Below are 23,605 nucleotides of genomic sequence, written 5' to 3' on the forward strand. Positions count from 1 at the left end.
TGTTCAAGCCACTTGTGCGCAGGGCGTGTTCTCAATCGCCTAAAATGGTGTCTCGAGTTGGCTGCGATTTTTTTTCTTCTTTCTATGGCTCCGAGTGCTTACGTGCACGGTTCTTGTTTCCGCGGAACCTGCCCATTGAGTCGGAGTATCTCGTTACGGGTTTTGTTTACTTGTGTCCCCCAATTCTTGCCACATCCGAGTTCGCTTTCGACTGCCGCTGTACTTCTCTCGCGCTTCGGTTTCTTTTTTGTTCTTTCTTCCTTAACCTGTACCGCTCTTGAGATAATCTCCAAGTGGCGTCTTTTGTGCCGCACTGCTTTTGTTATGTCCACTGCCTATAATGCGCTCACTGCCGAACTGGTGATAGAGAGAAAATGCAATGAAAAAAAAATTGCATTTCCCAAGTGGTGAGAGCCGCTCCGGAGATGTCTATAACTACAATGTAATACAACATGCAATATTTGCTAACCGTGAACAATAAACATTTGCTTATGGGCAGGTTTGAGGGAAAAAAAACTGCATGCAGCAGCTTGACAAGTTCAAAAGCTACGACATGCATATGCGATATCCGGATTCACTGCCTCACGATATCAGGGTGCTCGAAATTGATTCTGAGCCCCCTGCGACGGCGTGCCTATCAGCCGCTTCCTTGGTTTTGGCACTTTACAATTCACTAATTACCCATTAATTAATTGAGGAGAGTGCCATAAACAGGGGGGTTATAATGCCGAAGCCACACAATCGATACGGCTTTTCGCGGCCGAGCGACGTTTGCTGTCTGTAGACCTTACATGGAAATGACGGTAGTAAAGGCGAGTTGCCGCTCTCACGTCGCTTGCGGCATTTGCCGGTCAGTGAGCACGTAAAGCATCTTGCACTGCTCAGGACACTACAGCGGAATCTCAGCTGGTCGATTCAACATTCTACAACTTTTTGCAAGAGTTGGGAAGTGATCCTGCAACACGACTCGAACTTTGCGCGCACTGCCGTTGAACAAGCATATATGGCGGCTTAAGAAGAATTATATTTCGCACTCATTGGTCCCGTGACCAGAATCCAGCTCGTCATTCTCGAGTATTCGCGCTTACGAGACTACACGGTTGAGAGTTGATAGTGTGGGAGTATTTTATTAATTTCTTCATATCTTTAGTGCGTCCCCCAGATGAATTTTCGTCAAACAACAGAAAGACGCGTGACGTCGCATACAGATGCTGTCAACAAGAGTGCATTGAAGATCAAAAACCTCGCGATACACGCCACCAAATGAAGAAGCGAAAGAGCTTGAAATAAACCTATACAACCACTGAGAAATAAAACCACTTCGCTCTTTTTAACTCAACAAAAGCCATCACAGCCGGTGGAGCGGTTTCCGTGCGGGGACATTTGAGCTCCTCGCTGTGTGGCCTGCCTCCGAGAAGCCGAATAAATAGCTAGCTGGCATATTAGGCATCCGCCACAAAAGCCCCATCTGGCGGCGAGTTAGTAGTCGGCCGATCGCCCCCAACGCGCTTCGCCGCCGGCTGAAAGGCGACGCATCCTCGGCGCGCGCTCATCAGCCTGTCGACGCCTTATTAGCGGCCGCCAGTGCGTTCACCTTGGCCTGTTCAACGCATGATGCGCGAATGCGCGTATAGGGAGTGCTCCGCTTCAGAGAAACCAACAAAAACGCCCCGCGGCGATCGAGGACGAGCAGCCGTTGAGGACACGCCACGCGACAGCTTTTTCAGGGGACGCGCCGAGACGAGTACATTGAGCACGGGCCGAAGGCACTGGCGGTGCCAGCGTGACAGGCCCAGACAGAGGATGAATGAGGAGACTTTTGCGAAGGCGTGACTGGCGCGTGTCGTCCCGCCGTGCTTTTCTGCGCCGCCGCACGCGCTGCGCGTGCTCTCTCGCTCATTCACGTTCCCCCGGCGGCCAGGCAGCCCCTTTCTCGCCGCACCTTACGATGCGTCCCCTTTTTTTCTTCTTCCAAAACTGCGAGTGGTTTATAACGGAGCGTTGCGACGAGACGTTGTATAATTTAACGCGCTCCCAGTTGGGCGCGTCAATGCCGCTCTGAATGGCGACCTCGGAGCTTGTGGCAGTCCTTGCCACTGCTGTTGTGCTCCGCGGAATGGCCGCCAACGCGCTCGTCGACGGCGAAATGCCGCTTTAATGCACTTCACTGAAGCGACAGCTTAGCTTCGCGTACGTTTTACACCGGCTATTCTGCATTTAAAAGCGCCGGCGACCGGTGTTCACCGTAAGCTTTTACATGTTCCTTGTGGCGCTTACTGGACGATAAATATTGAGCAGCTCATTGGCAGTGAACTACAGCAAGAATGCTTGCCAGCGATGCTCGTAAATACTATGGCAACCGCGATTCTCAAGTTTTGCGCTTAATTTCTGTAGTACGGATGTAGTTACCAACGTAGCAAGTGTGCGGCTAGTCGCGTCGAAGGTTTGAGGACTTTTTCGTCGGGGAGCTAGACCACTGTCCCAGATTATTTCATGTGCGTCACGCACAGGTAACTAATAAATACGCTCATATCAAAAGCTAAACGTTACTGCGTGCTGGAAAGATACTGTCCCACCAGCATTCGTTCTTAGCGTGCACTAGTGCCTGGATACATAGCATCGATTAACGAGAGCTTGTTTTGTTGAGAAGATAAAACATTGATGACTCCAGTACTGACATTGATGTTTTGGTTGCTGTAGACAATCTTGATTAATGCCAGGGGAGTTCAATAAATTACGCCTCATAAGCTGCTGCGTTTTGAATAGGGTATAGAATTCAAATGAAAGTGTTGAATGCCCCTATTCCCTGCAGCACGTCACTTTTCGGTCGACACTGATTTTCCGAGAATCAGAGTGCAGCCGTCAGAATGAGCGGCCCCATTTTAGTACATTAGGCGCACAGGACAGTTAAAATACATAATAACGACAGCCTCCGGCCGAGGTGCACGTTTTCAATCGTCCTTAAGAAGCGGCCGGTGCTGTTAACCTACAAATATTCAATGAAATCAAGGCAAATATCGCCGCACTGAGATTGGCTGAATTTTCGTCCAGATCTTCATTTTCGACAAGGCAGGTAGACCTGGCAACTTAATTTCAGCGAGAAGAGGGGAAGGGAATGATCTCAGCGAATGAGACTAACGGTGATGAAGTTGGCTGTTCCGTGAGATCGGCTGCAGACGCGGACGAAAACGCAAGAAAAGGACGCTGAAGTCACGACACTGAGAAGAGCCCCCCAATGAACCTGTGTTGAGGTGCATATAGCAGCTGCCGGCTGGTTTCCGGCACCGTGCTAATCTGCTCGCGCCCTTCTCGAAGTGCTCTCGGGGCGCGCATATATGATCGGCGCAGAACGCGAGCGGCGCTCGCGGCAATGGCCCGAATGAGGTTTTATGAGCTGTTGGCGAGGGGCGCATGGGAAGCCTGGCTGCCCGCCGCATTCTCCGCTCTGATGACGTGCTGCTGCGGCGCCATTTGCATGCGCCGGCGGCTGGCGTCGTGTTTACTCGCGAGAGCAGCAGTGGCGTAGTCGGCACGAGGCGGGCCTCGGCTTAGAGCGGCGGCTGGCGCTAACGAGCGATCATTCAGACGTGGACGCGTGAACGCCGGACAAGACCGCCAAAAACGTGGCCGCCTGTCGCACGCTTGGTTACCTGCGGGGAATACGCCGGGGGCTGGACGCACGGCGCGCGTGGTTTCGTCAGCGCAGTGGGTGTGGGTTGAGCAGAGTCGGCATTTTGGCGCGCACCCGGAAGACAGTCACCGACAAGGGCGTCAGCGTCGACGCCTGCCGCCCCGTGCGAGCGTGACGGTCGCGTTTTAAATGCGCCCCGGATGCATCGGGCACGCGAAGGAAGCAGTCTTTCTCACAGCAGTGTGCACTGGGGCGAACATTATTATAAAGCGAAAATTGCTGAAGCTCTTTGGACGCGAATTAGATTCCCGAGGACTGTAAACCAATGTAGACCCCCACCACCCTTCGTAGCGTCGTCAAAAAAACATCACCGCCGGCCTTCTTAGTGCACAAATGAAATGAATTGGCCGAGCATCGGAAGCATTGCGGGTGTACCACCGGGTGTGCCAAAGGAGCCTCCAGCACGCTAGCACTGTGATGGTTGAGGAAATCTGTCAGAGACAAGGACGCGGCAGCTTTGACGAGGGGTTGTTCGGGGTCCCTTGTAAGTTTACATGGCGGATTACTCTCTTGATGACTTGCTTTTGTGTGACGCATTTCCTGCCGCATGATGCCGATTCACGTTTTCGACGTATCAGGGCAAGCGTTTTGATACTGCAGCAAGCAAGACCGGCCCTCCAACTCCCCGTAAACAAGGCCCCCACAAAGATTTGACACGCTCTAGGACTTAAAGACAGGCAATGTGTGCCCAGTTTTTAACAAATCGAAATGAGTGAAATTATATTGAAGGATTAATGAACGAGAGCCCTAAATGAGTTAAGAAATAAGGAGTAATTACTCAATGAGTAATTACTTCCTTATTTCAAATCTACACCACCTTGGTGAATTCCCCTAAACATTTGACCAAATTAGTTAAGCAGGTAAAGAATAAAATTTCTGTTATGATTTCGAACAAGACACGTGAGGAGTTTTACTACGTGGCAACTGTTACCGCCTTGACATAAAGAGGTTGCAATTATTTATATCTATGTAAACCCATCAGTTCCCGTGGAGCAGTCTCTAAATGACTGAGCGCTGTACTTTGTCTCACTAGAATGTGGCGGTGCTGTGGAACCTGCAGCTGGTGTCAGCAAATCACGGGGCCGAATTCTGAAAACTGCTCGCACGCAAGAGTAGCTGGCGAATTGTCCACGACCCTGGCTATCTGATACGGGGTGCTATCATGTCGAGAATCAGTCACGAACTGCTCTCACGAGCGGACAGCTTCGGGAACTCGGTCCTGATTTGCTGACGCCAGCTGCTGTAGCTTCCAGAACGCTGTCAGATTTTATAGCATCCGGTTAGCGCTAAACAACCGGGCCCACTCAGGAGCGCAAGGGCCAATAAATTAGCAAAAATTATCGATTCCCACTGCGGCCCGCCAACCTTAAATGAACGGCCGAGTATGGGCACATTCATCACGATATAGCGTAGAGGCGCATGCGGCGGGTGTTACAATCATTGCCTGTCGCAGTTAACACGTTGGTCGGCGAGAATTGCAGCGTGTGAAATTTCCGCTGTCTTTGTCTTTCTCTTTGGCCATTTCCATTCCTTCTGTTAAAGGTCACAACGCCAGCCGAATGCTTTCGCTCCAGGCGCAGTTCGGTGTACTGGTAAAGGGAACGTGACTGAATCAAAATCAGTTCATTATGTCAATGTCCAATATAATGCCAGTGCGATATTTTTGAATGTTCAAAGCCATGGGCCACGTGGTGACAGCCAAGGGAACTAGAAGCGCTTGTGCCGGATTTCTGGTAATGAGTATCTAGTGGTACAGTCGGCAATTGCCAAGTAACCATGGACGTTCTCCATGGACAATCTGTCTCGTGGCTTTGAGCTGTCCCAAATCGCATGTCATTCAATATGTGGCACAAGACATAACTATGCATGCTTAGCCATCCAAGCCGAGACATTACTGGGGCGACACTGGATAAACGGCTTCATGCACGGGCATTATGCACACCACTTATTGCACATTCAGGGTGTGCTAGAGTGCAACGACACAAAGAGAACGTCAGCTGCAGGGGCGAATCGCATCTGTGTGGCTCGGGTGCGTTCCCCCATTATTTCCTGGATTGCGTGCAGCAGCGGTTGCGCGTGCACAAAAGGCGAACGGTCTCTTTTCGGCCGCCTCTCAAAGACGACAAAGTGTGCGTGAATAAAGTGTGCACCCAGAATGAAAAAGAAGGAAGGAATGGGGGGGGGGGGGCACTCTCGTTGTTGCTCATCGTACCCTATATCGTCTTTCTGAGGCGTACTGCCCTGGTTCCTGCATCATAAGTGCTGTGAATGGCGCCTCTATTGATACTTTTTTCGTGCCTTTGCTTTGGCGCCTTCACTGCAGTGGAGTGGGACGCGTTAGGAAAGGCAGGTATGACGCCAGCGGGAGGCGCTGGATGGTAAACGCTTCTGTTGAAATGTGCCCTCCCACTATACTGTATCAACAACAACAACAACAAAAAAAGACATTGAAAGTTTTGGGATAAAAGAGAGTTCAAGAAACTCGCACCTCTCTGTAACGTCGGAGCGAAAGTTTAATGGATTTCATTTTTCTCGAAAATGTCCGCTTCGTAAGGTCTGGCGGCTCAAACGAAAGTATACTTACAAAAGGTGCCCTTGAGCGATGTGAAAAAGAAGAGAGAGTGCGTTGTTCTTGCTGATTGTTTGGAAAATGTTGAAAGCAAGTTTCAAGAACCTTGCCCTTTAAGATGAGTTAAGGACAACACAGTGAGCCATGGGAAGAAAAATAAAAGGTGTAACGTTAAGAGACCGGAAACGGGCCGAGTGAGAGAGGGAACAATCACGGGTTAATGAGATCCTAGTCGAAATCAAGAGGAAGAAATGGGCTTGGGCAGGGCACATAATGCGAAGGCAAGACAACCGCTGGTTCTTAAGGGTAACAGAGTAGATTTCTAGAGAAGGCAAGCATAGCAGGAGGCAGCAGAAGGTTAGGTAGGCGGATAAGATTAGGAAGTTTGCAGGCATAGGGTGGGCGCAGCTGACAAAGGACAGAGTTACTTGGAGAGACATGGGAGAGGCCTTTGCCCTGCAGTGGGTGTAGTCAGGCTGATGACGGTGATGATGACCACCGTGGGATGCATTCGTGGAAACACACTGTCGTGGTCACGTGAGCTGCGAGACCTTCCTGCGTGCAGTGTTCGACGAGGGGCTCTGAACACGCATACGCTATTTTCGTGGAGTTGACGCCGGATCATAGGCTGCGCTTGAAGAACAAAAAGCCATAGTATTGCATGCGCTGCGATGGGCCTCACGCTGCTTCCACAAGGGCTCTGAACAGTCTTCGAAGAGGCAGCCGGCGCTTCTGATTCTCCTGGAAGTTTTCACTGACGCTGGCTTAATGAGCTGTAATGAACATCAACTCAGCATGTGCTTGAAAAATCCTCGTCCTCATCATCATTGCATCCCCTGCTGCCAAAGTGACTTTCGTCGACGTGTTTTTCTCCTTTTTTTTAATCTTAGCTGTTGACAATACACCTCCGTGAGACCAAAAGAGCCGTAAGAGCAAGCAAGTCTCAGAAGCGCGGAGTGGTGATACCTGTGAATAGCTGACGACAAACGCGAGCTGTGAATGCGTAGTGAAAGCATGAAAATGAAAGTCTGTATATAGTGTGACAGGCTAGCTGACGATGAAGCGGGCAGTGACGCGGAGAGGAGCGCTCGGGCTGGGCCCGCAGCCATTAAATCATATCATCGCCATCGGTCATCAGGTCTAGTTCTTCGGCTTGCCGTCCGGTAACATTTGGTGTAAGGTGCTGGGTACCTTCATTATCTCGGTCTCAGAGCTCAGGAGCCCGCTGTCCACCAAGGTCTTCTGTGGTGTGCTCGTGGCTACGCACCTACCGGCGCTTCCCCAGCCAGCCAGGTATGCCCCGACGCCTCCGCTCTCCTCCGCCCCGCCCCAAGCCCCAACCAGAAGACACGGTGACCGCCGCTACTGCCCGCTTCATCGTCTTCTAGTCCGTCACAATATCTTCAACCAGCGGCGTGCTACGTGCCAGTCAAGCGTCACCGTAAGCAACGGCGGTTGATGTGCTGCAGCCGCCGTCGCTTCGTGTCATGTCCAACATTCTTGGACAAAAATTTTGAATATTGGAAAACTAAGTTACTGCTATATATATAAATCTCGAAGGTAATGGTTCATTCTTCCGATGCGTAGCAAAATCTTTTAAAGTTTTTCCATTGCTCGCATGGAGTAGTTAAAACTGCCACAGAAAACCACTCGGAAAAGCTTTTGACGATAGCAAAAACGTTAATAGCAAAAAAATGCAAGCCTGTCGTTCGGAGATCTGCGGATATATTTATTGTCATAGTGAAATCTTACAATGTATGAAAAAATTGCGTTCATAAAACTCGTTCAAAAATAATTTTGTCTAGAATTGTTGGGCACGTGTGCTTGCAGTGTTTTGACAGCTAGTAGGATATGTCACCTTGCCTCTCTGAAAGCTGGCTGTGCTTTTCCAATATCGTAAGCAGCGCGCTGTGCTGGAGTAGGGACAATGCCGACAAACTGGAAGCGCGCAATCGTGTGAAAAGGGCGTTCTGTAACAGGGTTCACCGTCAAGGCATAGTATCTTAGTAATGACACAGAAAATAAGAGCTTTAAGTCGCGAAGAGCGGGCAACCAACTCCGATGTCAATGCGCTGTACCGAATGAAAGACAGCTGTCTGTTCCACCGGGTTCAGGGCGTTGTTCCGACTTCACACGAGCAGTTGCAGCTACAAATACTTATTTTGAACGGCTGCATGGGCAACCTGTGCACGACATCATTCACTGCGGGAAAATGTCGTTGAATGCACAACGGTCCATAGATCTTTACATGTATTGGCTCTTTCAGCTTTTCATTGCCAAGAGCCACAAGCTTGGTATGTGCTTATTTTTCTGCCACATCTTGCTCGGCAACACATCAAGCTGTGTTCACGGACCTGCTGTTCCTCCATTTCGCTCATTTGAACTAATGTGATGCGAGTTCTTTCCCCTTCGGCTGGCCGCATGCCGCCTAAAGCAACATAGTAGATACGGCTGCAAAGCAATGCTATGTGGCAGCTAGCTATACAGGACGTTCCACATAACACTTTACGCAATTTTTAAAAAGAGGCTTTTTGAGTTAGAAGAGCGCTTTTTTCGGCATAGCATTGTCAGCAGTGTAGTACATCATAATACAGCTAAAGCGTGCTAAATAGCAGGCTGGTTAACTAATATTGAATAGCTTATAACTATTACTGTTGCTTACGGTGGGCTACACGCCTCTCAATAACGAAGGAGTCTAACAGTAATAGTAAAAGAGTCTATATTAGTTATATTAGTTATCTATATCTATATATATTAGTTATCTATATTAGCTATCTGTATTAGTTAACCAGCCTGCTAGTTAGCACATCTTAGCTGTATTTTAATGTACTACATTGCGGACAATGCTGCGCCGAAAAAAGCGTCGTTCTAACTCAAAAAGGCTACCTTTAAAAATCATGTAACGCCTTATGAGAAATGCCCTGTATATGGTTGCCCCGGATAAGCGGTGGTCCCAGGTTCTTCTGAAAGTTGCTGTATAGCTTCTCTATGTAGCCGTATGGCTGCGCTTAAATGGGCACTAATGAGTGATTCCTAACAGAATTCCTAACTAATGAGGTTTCCTAACAGAAGCCTATTCCATCTAGGGGGTTTCGCCTAAAAACGCTGGACTGCCTCCGGGTATACATACAAGGTGTTTCACGTAACTTGAGCCAAGGATTTAAAAAAGAGTGGTGCATCACAGCTGAGTGACACCAATGACATTTTTTCCCGATTGTGTGGCGCTACTCAGATTATTTTTAAAATTCCGTTTGATTACTTAATTAGGTGAAACTAAATGTGCTAAATTTTTCTTATTCGGTTTAGGGTCAAGTACGTTTCCTCAAGTTGTAGACATGGTTAGGAAGCAGCTGATCCAGGTTTTTTTCTAGCAACGTATCGTCTACGTGCTCCTTTTTTTGCAGCATTTAAAGAAAGCCCGCGAAATATGAAAAAATAAGTGACTGCGCTCTTGCGCTGCCGTATTGTAGTGATGCCAAACGAGTTTTGAGCGAACGTGTTGAACAAACGAAGCGCTCAACCAGCGCCTCCTCTATAAAGGCAGCGCAGGCTCAACATGTCGAAGTGAGAGGCAGATGCCGGTGTCGGCGTAGTCTTGAAAGTGCGTCACCGCATGTGTCCGTAACATGGAAAGCGCGAGTCCTGATCTGCGATAAGTGGTAGGCAGGCCACCGCCAGCCCATTCAGACTGACATCTTATTGTGAAATCACGCAAACTAAACAAAAATGAAGGAAAAGCAGCGAAGTCGCGTAGTTCAATGCAGCCTCCGTTTCCGTTATTCGCCACTGTGCAACCTGTCGAACTGAGAGGCGACCGCTCATTTTGTCACGATCATCGAGCATGTTTCGTTCGTTCAAAGCACGGTTGAGTGTGCTGCAATATGGTAGCGCCTGAGCACATTCGAGTTTTTTTTTTTTTTAGCGGGCTTTCTTTAAATGACACCAAGCGCCGCCTGCAGGGCGCTGTCGGCCTGCGCCGCTTCAGAGCGCGGCCACACTGCGCTCTGTTCGTAATAAGAGTGGACAATCCTGTACGTTGCTATAAAAACGTTTGGCTTATTCGTGGGCCCCTTCTACAATTTACAAGAAACCGAAAGTGAATATATAAAATTTTGCATAGTTCATCTCGGTTACTTAATTAAGCGAAATTTCAAAACACTAAGGAGCGCCACATGACAGCAAACAATATTTCATTGGTTTCACGCAGCTGCGGTTTACCACTGTTCTTAAATCCTTGGTTCAAGTTACGTGACACGCCCTGTATATTAGTGCCTGTACAAGCTGCCGCGAGATTTGGCACAGTAAATTCGTTGTTGTTGTTCTCCTCACAAAATGGCACATACCCACAAGGGGGATTGGCCATAACCAGGCGGTGACTATTTAAATTGCAGATTGCATATGGCAAGCGTGGGATGACCTAACAAACAATGTTATGCTGCCCTTGTCACGTTCACCTTAATTTCTTTCCGTGGCTATTATTTTACGTGCGGCTCAGATTAAAAAGGGAATCGTAGCGTCAAGCTGATCTTTGGCCTTCAGTATAGAACGAGAACGAAAGGAAAAACAGGCTAATTCACGCTCTTCCTGCCCCCCATAAAAATGGCCCCTGTCGTGAAACAAATAAAGCTCGACTCCTTGTCGGCGGACTGCTGGCGTTCAGCGACCTTGAAAGAAATCTAATCTTATCGTCGCACGCATCTGTGATCAGACTCTGAGACCAATTGGTGCATTTATGGCCTTTTTTTTTCGTCCAACGAAAAGTTTTGGAAGATTCAGGTTGATCATTTCGCAGTTTTTTATCTTCGCGGATTGCCAGGTCAACGATATACATTTGCGTCAATGTCTGGGTGATCCGTGAAGGACGGGAAAAAATAGGGCTATACAACAGCTCAATGTGCTTGGTCGGACTGATGGTGTTCTTCAGAGGACCACATGCATTGGTTTCTAACTATTGTGGAATTTGACAGCATTGACATACCGCCTGAAATCACTGAGACCACGAACGTAGAAAGGTTAGATCTACGAGAGTAGGTCAGGTGTCTAGTTAGCGTTAGCGCTATAATAAAACTAGATTTAAAGCTTCAACGAAGTTATTGCCTCAGCAAGTAAAAAATAAAAATCGCAGGAGACATTTAAGCCCCGCCGTAACGGTATCACGCAGTCCTTATACCCCTAGTGGCGCAGTGGTGCAGTGGTTAAGCGATGCGCCACTGCCCTGCGATTGCAGGTGCTCCAAGCGATGGACCTTGTGCGAACTAGGTTGCTCGTCCCGAGCAACCAATCATTAATTTAACTACATGCCACTCTGGGCAGTTTTCTCACAATGCAGGTTGTGATGACGCCGCAAGGCCACGAGACCTAGGTGGCCCACCTGCCCCGTAGATTGCGCTGTGGGCATCACCTGATTTTCTTGGTAGCGAGGCCTTTAACTCTATCACGTAAAAAAAGGAAGAGAGGGCAGAACCGCCCATTCAAAAGCAATTAACTGGCCCCTGGTAGGGCACGAACCTCCAACCTTTCGGTTAACAGCCGAACGCGCTAGCCGATAACGCCACGGAGGCTGACGGTACGCAGAGTAGAACTGGACTAGGGAAGTAGAGCAAGCTGGGTAAGTTTGATAGTGTGCACTCTTAAATGAAGAAAATGGGGATGCAAAAAAAAACGGCAAAAGAAGCACAGGAAGAGAGCTTCGTCATTTTTGAGGAGATAGACAAGGCAGCGCAGAAAAGCCAGGGATGGTGGAACATGAGCAGAGGACAAGCGCACAACTGTCATAACGAAAAAAAAAGGCTGATAAAAAGTAGTAAAGCGATAAGCTCGCCACCGGGAGGGCTCGAACCTACAACCTTTCGGTTAACAGCCGAACGCGCTAGCCGATTGCGCCACGGAGGCTTTTTTTCTGAATTGCCAGATTTCCAACACAACACAGAAGTACAACACGCAGAAATAAATCACGTCAGCTTTTGTCCAGCTGCCGTGAATCGGCTAAAATTTCCTTAAAGCGGCCAAATCATCAAAAAGGCTAATCCAGTCAGGCGTATTGGGCTGAGCCCGATACACTTCTCTCATATACACAGCACACTCTATAACATTTTCTCGCACAGATCGTATGTTTACGTCTGCGTGCCGCACCTGCATTCACGTTCCCCTCAAACTGTGAAGACCCAAGAGCATTATAAGGTCGTAAGGTATACCTCCTGTGTTTTCTGTTGGTAGAAACCTTATTCGATGCGGATATATGGGGAGTTCTTTTTTAATAGTATGCTGGAGGAAATCCCAGTGAAATATTCGGTCGCAGCAGTCTATAAAAACGTGCTCTAGGGTTTCTGGCTTTTTACAGAGCAAACAATTTGTTGTCCACGGCACATATATTCCCTTTTCCTCAAGCCATGTTTTCACAGGAAGTGTCCCTGTGTGCAATTTGAAGAAAAATGTTTTAAGAGATGGTTTAACGGGAATCTTTTTCACTCTCTTCAGAACATCATGCCCTGGACCTCCAAGGTATGGTGCGCGGAGCAGGGGTATTGGCATTAGTGTGTCAACTAGGTCTTTGTATAATTTTTCCTAGATATTGTAGCAAGGTACTCCATCGAAAATCGCACGCGCAACAATTGGTATGCAAGCACAACCTCGAGCAAGTACCCAGTAACAGTACATACAAATCCTCGAGCAGTCGACACAATGAAATCTGGGATATGTTTCCATAGGCGAAGTTGCATGACGGTCCGTATAAAGGCATGATTTTGGTCACGTAGGTACATAAATCGCGACACAACCTGGCGTAGAAATAAATGTGCCAGGCCAAGGCCCCCGCTTTTCATAGGGCGGAACAAATTGCATCGACTGGGCTTCTCCCACGTTGAAGCCCAAATGAAAACAGCAAACACACGGTGAATTTTCTGCGCATTGACTCTCGACATGCACAAAACACTCATAGCATACCAAATTTTGGAGACCAGAAAGTTGTTGCAGACAGTGGCACGTGAAAAGACTGACAATTGCCTGCCCTGCCATCCATTCCCTTTTTCTTTTGCCTGATTCGTTTGCTCATTCCAGTAAGGCTCGGGTTTTCGGTAACTGTCAAGGGGCACTCCTAAATATTTCCGTGACATCACCGACCACTGAATTTGAGCAAAAAGCTCAGGCGTGGCATCCCAGTTTCTATGCCAAAAACCGGAACTCTTATCCCAGTTTATTTCACTACCGGCCTCTCTGCAATATTTTTCTGCAACTGCAACGACTTCTCGGACGCTGTCTCTATCGGAGCAAAACTCAGCAATATCATCAGCGTAAGCAAGTACATTCGCTTCTGTTGACTCTATCCTGTAGCCGACAATTCTATTGCTATTTAAAAGAGCTAGGCAGGACGGTTCAAGATAAAGGGCGAAAAGTAGAGGCAAGAGCGGACACCCCAGCCGCACTGAAGAATGTACATGCACAGGTTCTGTGAGGTCACCATTCACCATGACACGTGTGGTCCAGTCAGCATACGTCATCTTCATGCCTTCGGCTATTATATCACCGACATTTAAGTGTTCAAGTATGCAGAAAAGTATGTCATGCGATACGCGATCGTACGCTTTCGCCAGGTCAAGCTGCATCATGGCAGTGCGGCCTGAAGAAGCGTCACAGCACTCTAAGACATTTCGACCGACATGTATATTGGTGGCAATCGTCCTTCATTTAATTCCGCAGGTTTGGTGCGGTCCGACAACTAGTTTTACAAAAGTTTGCAATCGTTTCGCCAGTATCTTCATAAAAATTTTGTAATCGACGTTGGTGAGACTTATCGGACGATAAGACCCCACCGACAATATCATCTGTGGGTCGTCTGTTTTCGGGATGAGCACAGTGTGTGACGTGCGGAACGAAGGAGGGGCGCGCCTCGTTTCATAGACCTCAGCGAATACCTTCACAAGGACTTGACCAATCGTGTTCTTAAAGGCTTTGTAAAAAGCCGCGCCAAGGCCATCAGGCCCGGGTGATTTTCCAACTGCCAGGTCATCGATTGCGCATTCGACCTCCCAAATAGTGATTGGTTCTTCGAGGCGCTCCTTAACTACATCTTCAAGCCTCGGCATCAAATGCAAAAAATCCTGCTCAAAATCATTTTTTGTTACGCTTTTGAGAGCAAACAACTCCTGTAAATACTCTTTAAAGGCTGCGTGGATGTTTTCTTTTTCATTTGTTACCTCATTATTGTCCATGATCTGCTTAATTTCTTTGCTGCATGCGTGCCTTTTTTCGTCCACTAGGGCCCGTTTTTTCGGCACTTCGCCTGCCCAGAGCGTTTCGACCCTCGCTCTAATCACCTAATCACTACGGCTCTATACTTGTCACTGCTGATATGGCCGAGGTTGCATTTAACTTCCCGTATTTCTTTCGTGAAGCAGCCTGGTTGATCAGATTCTAGTCCAATCAGATACTCAAGTTCATCGGATAATTCTTTTTGCTGTTTCCTTTCGTTGTACTCGGCTACAGAACTTATCTCAATAGCTTTTTTTTTACTTTTTGTTTAAATTCTTCCCATTCCTTACTGTAATTTGACGAGGCGACCAGACACTTTTCAATTTCCTCCGCCACGATAATTTCGAAAGCTTCGTCGTCCAGGAGCTTTGTATTCAGTTTCCAGGTCTGCCAGTTAAAGCGTGCCTTCCTCTCCCTATTCCCTAACGTGATTATTACGAAGCAGTGCTCACTAAAATGTACCGGCTTAACGTCGTAGCCAGTGCACAGTGCCGCGACCTCCAAAGAAACAGACACCCTATCCAGTCTAGCGTTACTTCCCCGCTGGAAGTGTGTGAACTGTGGGCGCACAACGTTCGTCATAACACTACCTAGATCCTCTAGGTTATTCTCTGAAACCAATACGTTCAACAATTCAGCACTTTTGTCACGCACAATGTGACAGTTCGCTGTCTTCCGCCTTAAAAACACAAAGTCCCCTAACAAAAAAATCATTTTTTCACAGCTCAAATACATGTCAAGGTCTTCGAAAATAATTTTACGCTCACGTTCAAAATTTGGGACATAAACACATACTACACGCCAGCACTTATCAGAAAAAAAATCAACAAGTAGCCGCCCGCTTTAACAGACAGTGACAGAATCTACAATTATTCCCGAATTATTTCTTATAAACAAAGCACATCCACCAGACAAACCGCTGGAGTTGCATACGCATACATCATACTGAGCTCGGAATGGTGCCAGCATTCTGTCCGTTTGCTCCTCGCTTTCCAACTTTGTTTCCTGGACTGCCACCAAATCAAGCTCATTTTCAAGGAAGAGGCGGCTGAGTTTGCACTGCCTTCTCCTCGCTCCCAGTCCCTGCACATTCAGTGTGGGAATCCGCAGAGGAGTTCGTAGTTTAAAAGCCATCAGTTGAAGTTAGCCGCCAGAAAAAAACTCGGGCCCACGTCGTACTGACGACTCGATGCTAATGTGAGCCATACGTGCGTGTTTTTCCTTCTGCCATCTTTGGGGAGGAGTCGATCTGTCGTCGGCACAGCACCACACGCATGAATCAGACACAAATTCTGATGCCGTGTCGTACCACCTTGCCCGACACAAGTAGGGCACTACGACGGCGGTTTAGGCGCTGGCCGTGGTTCGGCCGGCATATTCGGCCGCGGTTTGACCGACGGCCGCCTAACCGCGGTCGCCTTTGAAGGCGGTTCCTCGGTTGAGCAGTCTTCCGTCGTCCCTTTCGCCCCTTCGGTGTCAGCCCAAGAACGCTTGGCAGTCTGATTGCTCTCTCCATTCTCGCCTACTTCCATGCTGTCGTGCTGTTGGCTCTGTTTGATCACCGGCACATTATTGGTATCACTTACAGTCTCCCTTGAGTTGGCAGAATTATCCGCCCCCGAAGCCTGTGCCCTCGGCGCCTCGACTAGCGTCTCCTTCAACTCCGTGGTAGGCTCGAGAGGCGGAGCCGGCGATACCACTTTCGAGGCCTTGTTCCCTGCAGTCTTCGCAACTCATCCATGTTCATCCATGAACAGCTCGGATGTATCCTCACCGCTCACCACTCCTACGGCATTGGCGTACGTAAGTACGTACGCACTGCTCCTCGGTGTGCCCAAAGCGGCGACATGTGTTGCACTGCGGCACACGGCAGTCACGGCGTATGTGACCCTGCCTGCATTGTGCCACGGAGGCTGACGGTATGCAGAGGAGAACGGGACAAGGGAAGGGGAGCAAGCTGGGAAAGTTTGATAGCGTGCATTACTAAATGAAGAAAATGGGGATGCAGAAAACGGCCAAAGAAGCACAGGAAGAGAGCTTCCTCATTTTTGAAGAGATGGACAAGGCAGCGCAGATAAGACAAGGACGGCTGGACATGAGCAGAGGACAAGCGCAGAACCGTCATAACGAAAAAAATGGTTGAGGATAAAAAGTACAAACGCGATAAGCTCGCCCCCGGGAGGGCTCGAATCTCCAACCTTTCGGTTAATAGCCGAACTCGCTAACCGATTGCGCCACGAACTTTTTTTTTCTTTATTGCCTGACTTCGGCAAGTACCAGAATGCACAAATACACTTACACGGCACAATGAACAATACTTGACAGTATCCGCCTGGTGGGTTGTGGCTTCGTAATATTAAAACTCAAAACTCTCTATGCGCCACCAAAGGCTCTAATCTTTCGAGCCACTCAGGAGCTTCAGGAGCGAGTTTCCGAATTTCAGTATACTTATGCATACACTCTTGAAAATAGATCCGTGCTGGCTGTGCATCAGGATCGCAATGATATCCTGCCATTCTGGAGCGCCAAATACAGTGGAGGTCCATTAGCATAATAAGGTCGAATGGTGTCCCATCCTCACTCTCTTCAGGCAAGTACCGTATTCCATGAGAGTCTAGCAGAAATTCCTTTTTTAAAGTCCTTTGCAAGATGTCCCAGAAGTACACCCCTTCCCAACAATGCAAAAAACGTGGTCTATTGTCTCTGGTTGTTTACAGATTAAACAATGTGATTCCCAAGGTAGAAATAAATGCTTCCCCTCCACAAATTTCTTTACTTGCACTGTTCCGGTATGTAACTTAAAGAATAATGTTTTTGCACTTGGCGGCACCTGCATCGCCTTCACACGCTTAAGTATGTCGCGTCCCAGGCCTCCACTGTATACGGCCCTGTACATAGGTTGTGGAAGAACTACATCGCACATCTCCCTATACAACTTCTTCCTGCTAACAGAAGACAAATACTCATACGAAACCCGAACAGATAGGAATCTAAAACTCGCGGCAACCTCTCTAAAGTAACCAAAAATACGTCCCGATAAACTTTCGGTTGAGGCAACTAAATCCGGCAGTGCATTTCCAAGCCTTAATTGTCACACAGTGCGCAAAAACTGATCACTTACATCACGCACAAAAAAAATCTGCTTACTATCTGCCGCAGTAATAAGTGCCCCAGACTCAGGCCACCGTCCTTCACCCGCCTAAACAAATTCGTCCGGCTGCATCGTTCCCATCCCGCAGCCCACACAAAAACGGCAGATATCCGGTGCAATCTCTGTACGTTCATCCTTGCACAATGTACACACTTGCATCACGTACCACATCCTACACATAAAAAACAGATCACACTGTGGCTCTTCCGAAAATTGACAGATGTTGCCCTTTCCACCTCTCCACCTTTTCACGCGTGGCTTGCGTCTGTTCTCTCCAGTACGGTTCGCTGTCACGATAACCGTCTAGTGGGACGCCTGAGTACTTTACTGGGGTCGTCACCCAAGACACGTTCGCAAAATTGTCGGGCTTCGTTGGCCATTCTCCGTGCCAAAGCCCCAGGAACTTTGACCAATTCACTTTACTGCCTGTGACTTTGGTGAATTATTTTACACATACCACGGCCTCGGTTACACCTTCCCGATTCACTGTGAACACTCCGACATCATCCGCTAGGCCAGCAGCTTAACTTCTGCCGCTTGCAGCTGGAAGCCACGAAGTTTTTCATTTTTCATGATATTCAAACAAAACGCTTCGATGTAAATGCAGAATAGAAGGGGGCTAAGGGGCAACCCTGGCGCACCGAACGCTGCAGGACGATGGGGGCCCCCAAACTCTTATTTACAATTAATCTTGTCGTGCAGCTCCGGTACGCCAAGGCCACTCCTTCGCGAATAATGGACCCTGCATTTACATGGTCGAGTATGCAGAACAGGATTTCGTGCGAAACACAATCAAATGCTTTCTCAAGATCTAGCTGAAATATGGCTACACCGCTATTTGTATGATCACAACATTCAAGCACACACCTCGCTCTATGAATATATTGGTAACAATAGAGGGTCCCTTGATCCCACACGTCTGTTGGGGACCGACTATATCATGAATAACTGAGTAGTCTACGGGCTAAAATCTTCATGAAAACTTTATAATCTACGTTTGTGAGTGCGATAGGACGATATGCTGTTACCTGTTGTAATTTTTCTGCTTCATCATATTTAGGAATTAACACTTTGTGGGATTTACCGTAAGACGGAGGCAATTCCTTTACTTTGTAGGCTTCATTGTACACTGCTGTCAGGACTGGCACTATTTCGTGTTTATATGCTTTGTAAAAAGCCGCGCTTAATCCATCAGGTCCAGGAGATTTTCTAAGTTTCAAATTTTCTATCGCATGCTCGACCTCTGACGCAGTCATCGACAGCTGCAACCCTTCTTTCTGTTCGTCATATAATCGCGGTAAAGTGCCAAGAAACTTTTCCTTGAATGCGCTCACATCCACTTCTTGCTTTGCAAACAGCACCTGATAATATTCAAGAAATGCCTGCTGGATATGACCGCTTTCTCCAGATAGCGCCCCACCCCAATCAATATTTTCAATGTGCTTTCGCTGAGCATGCGTTTTTTCAATTCCTAGCGCTCGTTTTGACGGTTTCTCCCCCGCTGCTACATATTGCGCCATAGCCCGCACAAGAGCGCCACGATAGCGTTCTTCTTCGAAAAGTTCACTCTTGTATTTTATTTTTCTAATGTCGTCTATCCATTTTCCAGGCTCTTCGCTTTCTTTTTCGAGAAGTCGAGCCAGTAAAGATCTTAACTTTTCTTCCTCACGCTTCTCTTGTCGTATACAGCTTGACCTTTCGATCGCTGCTATTTGTTGTTTGCAAAGTTCCCACTACTGCCATACTTTCAGTTCACCGCTCGTCTCTAATTTGCCTATTTCTTCATTTACTTTCCTGCTAAAGATGTCGTCTGTAATGAGCTTATTATTTAATTTCCACATCTCCCAAGAAAACTGCTTTCCTCTATTCTTTGTCCCTATCTCACACTCCACTAAACAATGATCAGAAAATGATACCGGTAGTACACTGTAGGTACTGCATTTTGAAATAACGTCCGGCGGCACATAAATGCGATCTAACCGTGCATGGCTTGACCGCTGAAAATGTGTGAACCTCACACAACGCTCGCCTTCTAAACATTCCGCCACATCATCGAGGTTGCACGTCGCTATAACTTCTGAGAGTGCCTCAGTGCTTCTGTCCCTAAACGCCCGTGCACTGGTTTTATCACAACCTCTCAGGACGCAATTGAAGTCACCCATGACGATCAGGGATTTCTCACAAATTAAGTACTTTTGTAGGTTTTGAGACAAAAACTGTCCTTTCATCCACCGCATTTGGAGCGTACACACAAATGATGCGCCAATATGTTTTGTTGTACACGAAGTCAACCAAAACACACCTACCCGATGGACACGCCATATATCCCTGAACCTCAAGTCCCGGTAAATTCTTAACAAAAATGACACAGCCCGCAGACGTGCCTATAGCCTGGGACACTACTGCAAAAAACCTAGACGTGAAACGTCGCACCATGTTCCCGGTCTCATCTTCCCCGTCAATTGTCGTTTCCTGCACTGCCAGGACGTCTATGTAATGCTTAGGTAAAATGCAGTATACCTGGCTCTGCTATTTCTTGCTAACCAGTCCCCTGGCGTTAAGTGTGCCGACTTTTATGGGGGACGCAGGAGCCATTTTCATAAAGAAGAAAGAGGCCGGGAACATGGTGCTTACCCTTCCCGTCTAGCGCGTGGCTAGACGACTTCTTTGACACCGGAGCCATCCGGTGCTGGTTCCAGGCCTGGCTTCGGGGGCGGTTTGTCGAGGGTTCTCCTCTCCGTCGACACATTAGGTCGTGGTCGGATGGATGGCCGCCGTCCTTGGGTCGTTTTTGCCGGCGGCTCATCGACACGACACTGGGGGCTGCCGCCCTGTCTCCATCGTTTCCGGCCTGAGCGTGTGGTCGCTTCGCTCGGGCAGGACCACTGGTAGTGCGGGCGCCGCTCTTGTCATGGTTCTCGTTCGGAGTCGCTAGCTTGGTTTCTTGGATCGCCGGCACGCTTATTTCATCACTCGACGCCTCCATTCCATTTGTCGAAAATTCTGCCCCTTCAGGCTTCCGCCCGCCATCGCTGCTGGAGGGTCCCGAAGAGTCCGTCGCGCCTGCGTGCTTTTCGGGTTCCCCTATGCCTTTTGCAGATTCCTCGGCCTGGGCTACGTCCATCAGGAGTTCTGCAAAGTTGTCTTTCGACACAGCGCCCGTAGCAACCGCATAAGTGCGGACACAGTCGGTATCCGCGTGACCGTACCGCCGACATTTCGTACAGCGGCGAACTTTACATTAACGCCGCACGTGGCCCGTACCATGGCAGCGTAGGCACTGCATTGGACGTCCAGGCGCCACGACAAGAGCCAACTCTCAGGCGACGCGTACCTGGTGTGGTAGGTCATTAACTTTCAGACCGGGCTTCAGATCAGTAGGACAGTTCTTGCCGTTGAGCTCTTGTCATTGACGCCTTGGATCCGCCACCGCTCTCGCGTAACGTCGGTCATTTTGCCAAGTGCCGCTAATGCCGTCCGGATGTCGTCGGATGCCGTCCGGATGAAGCATCCAGTGTAGCCGCAGCTTTACCTGCTGGTCTTTCGGGTCGATGATGAGGCAGCGGCGTCTCTTAACTTGCAGCTCATTGAAGGCGAGCAACATCTTTGCTGCCTCCGTGCTCCGCAGGTTGACCGCCCACACATGGTCGATTTGGTACGCCCCCAACGCGACCATGTCGGGGAGTGTACCGGTCTCGGCCAGGGCGTCACGGAAATCCTCGACCCGAAACGGCCTCGCTCGCACCTCTCCGTGAAGAAAAACCGTGTTGAAAGCAACACGTTCTGTTGGCAGTGTCGGCAAAATGATCTGGTACTCCTTATCTTCACAATCATCAATCCTGTTTCCGCGGCCGTCGAAGGCCGCTGTCGTCGCTCCGCTGGAGCCCATGATACTGTGATCCGATCAGCTCGGCTGCCGGAAGCAGAATGGTTTGCGCCACGGACGCTGACGGTATGCAGAGGAGAACTGGACTAGGGAAGTGGAGCAAGCTGGGAAAGTTTGATAGTGTGCATTCTTAAATGAAGAAAATGGGGATGCAGAAAACGGCCAAAGAAGCACAGGAACAGAGCTTCCTCATTTTTGAAGAGATGGACAAGGCAGTGCAGAAAAGACAAGGACGGCGGAACATCAGCAGAGGACAAGCGCACAACCGTCATAACGAAAAAAATGGGTGAGGATAAAAAGTACAAAAGCGATAAGCTCGCCCCCGGAAAGGCTCGAACCTCCAATCTTTCGGTTAACAGCCGAACGCGCTAGCCGATTGCGCCACGGAGGCCGACGGTACGCAGAGGATAACTGGACTAGGGAAGTGGAGTAAGCTGGGAAAGTTTGATAGCGTGCATTCTTAAATGAAGAAAATGGGGATGCAAAAAAACGGCAAAAGAAGCACAGGAAGAGAGCTTCCTCATTTTTGAAGAGATGGACAAGGCAGCGCAGAAAAGACAAGGACGGCGGAACGTGAGCACAGGACAAGCGTACAACCGTCAGAACGAAAAAAAAAAAAGGCTGGGGATAAAAAGTACTAAAGCGATACGCTCGCCGCCGGGAGGGCTCGAACCTCCAACCTTCCGGTTAACAGCCGAACGCGCTAGCCTATTGCGCCACGGAGGCTTTTTTTTTCTTTATTGCCTGTGTAGACGACGATAACAAATAACAAACCGTTAAAACACGTTCACCGGCCTTCGGTAGAAGTAGTTGCTTAAACGTTCTTGAGGACTACAAGTTCATCCAACACGCAAGAGCCATTCGGGTGGCTCCGGTTGGGCACGGTAACATTCCCGCACATGCACAACGCTTTCAATGAAATGTTCTCTTACAGGCCGCATGTTCACATCGGCATTTCGCACTGATATCCTGGTTTTCCAAATGCTGTGGAGGCCCAGTAGCATGATGAGGTCATAAAGAACATTTCCGTCATCTTCTACCGCTAAGAACCGGATTCCATACGGCGTGATTGGCAGGTCTTTCTTTATTGTTCTTTGCAGAATGTCCCAGTAGAATACCGGATCCCAACATTCTATAAACACATGCTCGATTGTCTCAGGCTTTTTGCAGAGCATACAGTTAACCGTCACATGGCACAAAAATACCTTTTTGATCTAGTCAGGTTTTCACTGGCAGAGTGTTAGTATGAAGCTTGAAGAAAAAACGTTTCACGTTAGGATTTTACTGGCATACATTTCACCCTTTTCAGACCATCCCTCCCTGGGTCTCCGCAGCCTAGCTGTCGATACAATGGTGTAGGCAGCATGACATCCAACAAATCTTTACACAGTTTTTTTCTTGACACAGAACCTAAATAATCTAAAGAAAAGCCACTTTCAGCATGTTAAAAGCCGTGACAACTTCGCGCCAAAATCCTCTTATAGATGTCGTTCTTTTATCAGAACAGGATACCAAAAACTCAGGCAAACCATTGCGCAGGCGCACTTGCACGAAAGTAGTACGCAAAAAGGTATCATTCTGATCTCGCAGGAAAATAAAACGAGACAAAATCTGTCTGATAAATAAATGCACAAGACCCACTCCCCTTTTCGAACGAAAGAAACAGATTAGTCCGGCTCGTACATTCTTGTATGCTTCCACACACGAAAACTGCAAAGACTCTGTATTTTTTGTATGGTAACGTGCGAAATGAACAATACCTGCGAGACATACCCAATTTTCTCAACTAGGAAAAGGTTGAAAACAGTTGCTTGTGTGAACATGCATGGATAGTTTCCGGCCACTCCATGCTTTCGTTTTCCTTCTGACATTTTCTATTTCTTTATTCCAGTGTTTCTCAGTGTCATTATATTGGTCAAGTGGTACACCCAAGTACTTTGAGGGCAGCGCTGTCCATCGCACATTGGCAAACACTTTAGATTTTTTATCCCAATCCCCGTGCCAAAATCCAGATGATTTCTCCCAGTTAACATGGCAGCCCGTTTTAGCAGAAAAATCATC

At 48.3% G+C, this 23,605-nt stretch overlaps 1 protein-coding gene and 3 non-coding genes across 4 annotated transcripts in view; 1 reads left to right on the forward strand and 3 right to left on the reverse strand.

The window, feature by feature from the left end:
- The window catches only part of LOC144112969 (uncharacterized), a 141,656-nt gene that overhangs the window by 38,993 nt on the left and 79,058 nt on the right, over positions 1-23,605 (forward strand). The window lies entirely within an intron of this gene.
- TRNAN-GUU (transfer RNA asparagine (anticodon GUU)) lies at positions 12,079-12,152 on the reverse strand. The gene has a single exon. It is a non-coding gene; the product is annotated as a tRNA-Asn (tRNA).
- TRNAN-GUU (transfer RNA asparagine (anticodon GUU)) lies at positions 21,862-21,935 on the reverse strand. Its single transcript has one exon. It is a non-coding gene; the product is annotated as a tRNA-Asn (tRNA).
- Positions 22,197-22,270, reverse strand: TRNAN-GUU (transfer RNA asparagine (anticodon GUU)). Its single transcript has one exon. It is a non-coding gene; the product is annotated as a tRNA-Asn (tRNA).

Source organism: Amblyomma americanum, chromosome 1 (assembly GCF_052857255.1).
Source record: "Amblyomma americanum isolate KBUSLIRL-KWMA chromosome 1, ASM5285725v1, whole genome shotgun sequence".
In the NCBI taxonomy this organism is placed as follows: Eukaryota; Metazoa; Arthropoda; class Arachnida; order Ixodida; family Ixodidae; genus Amblyomma; species Amblyomma americanum.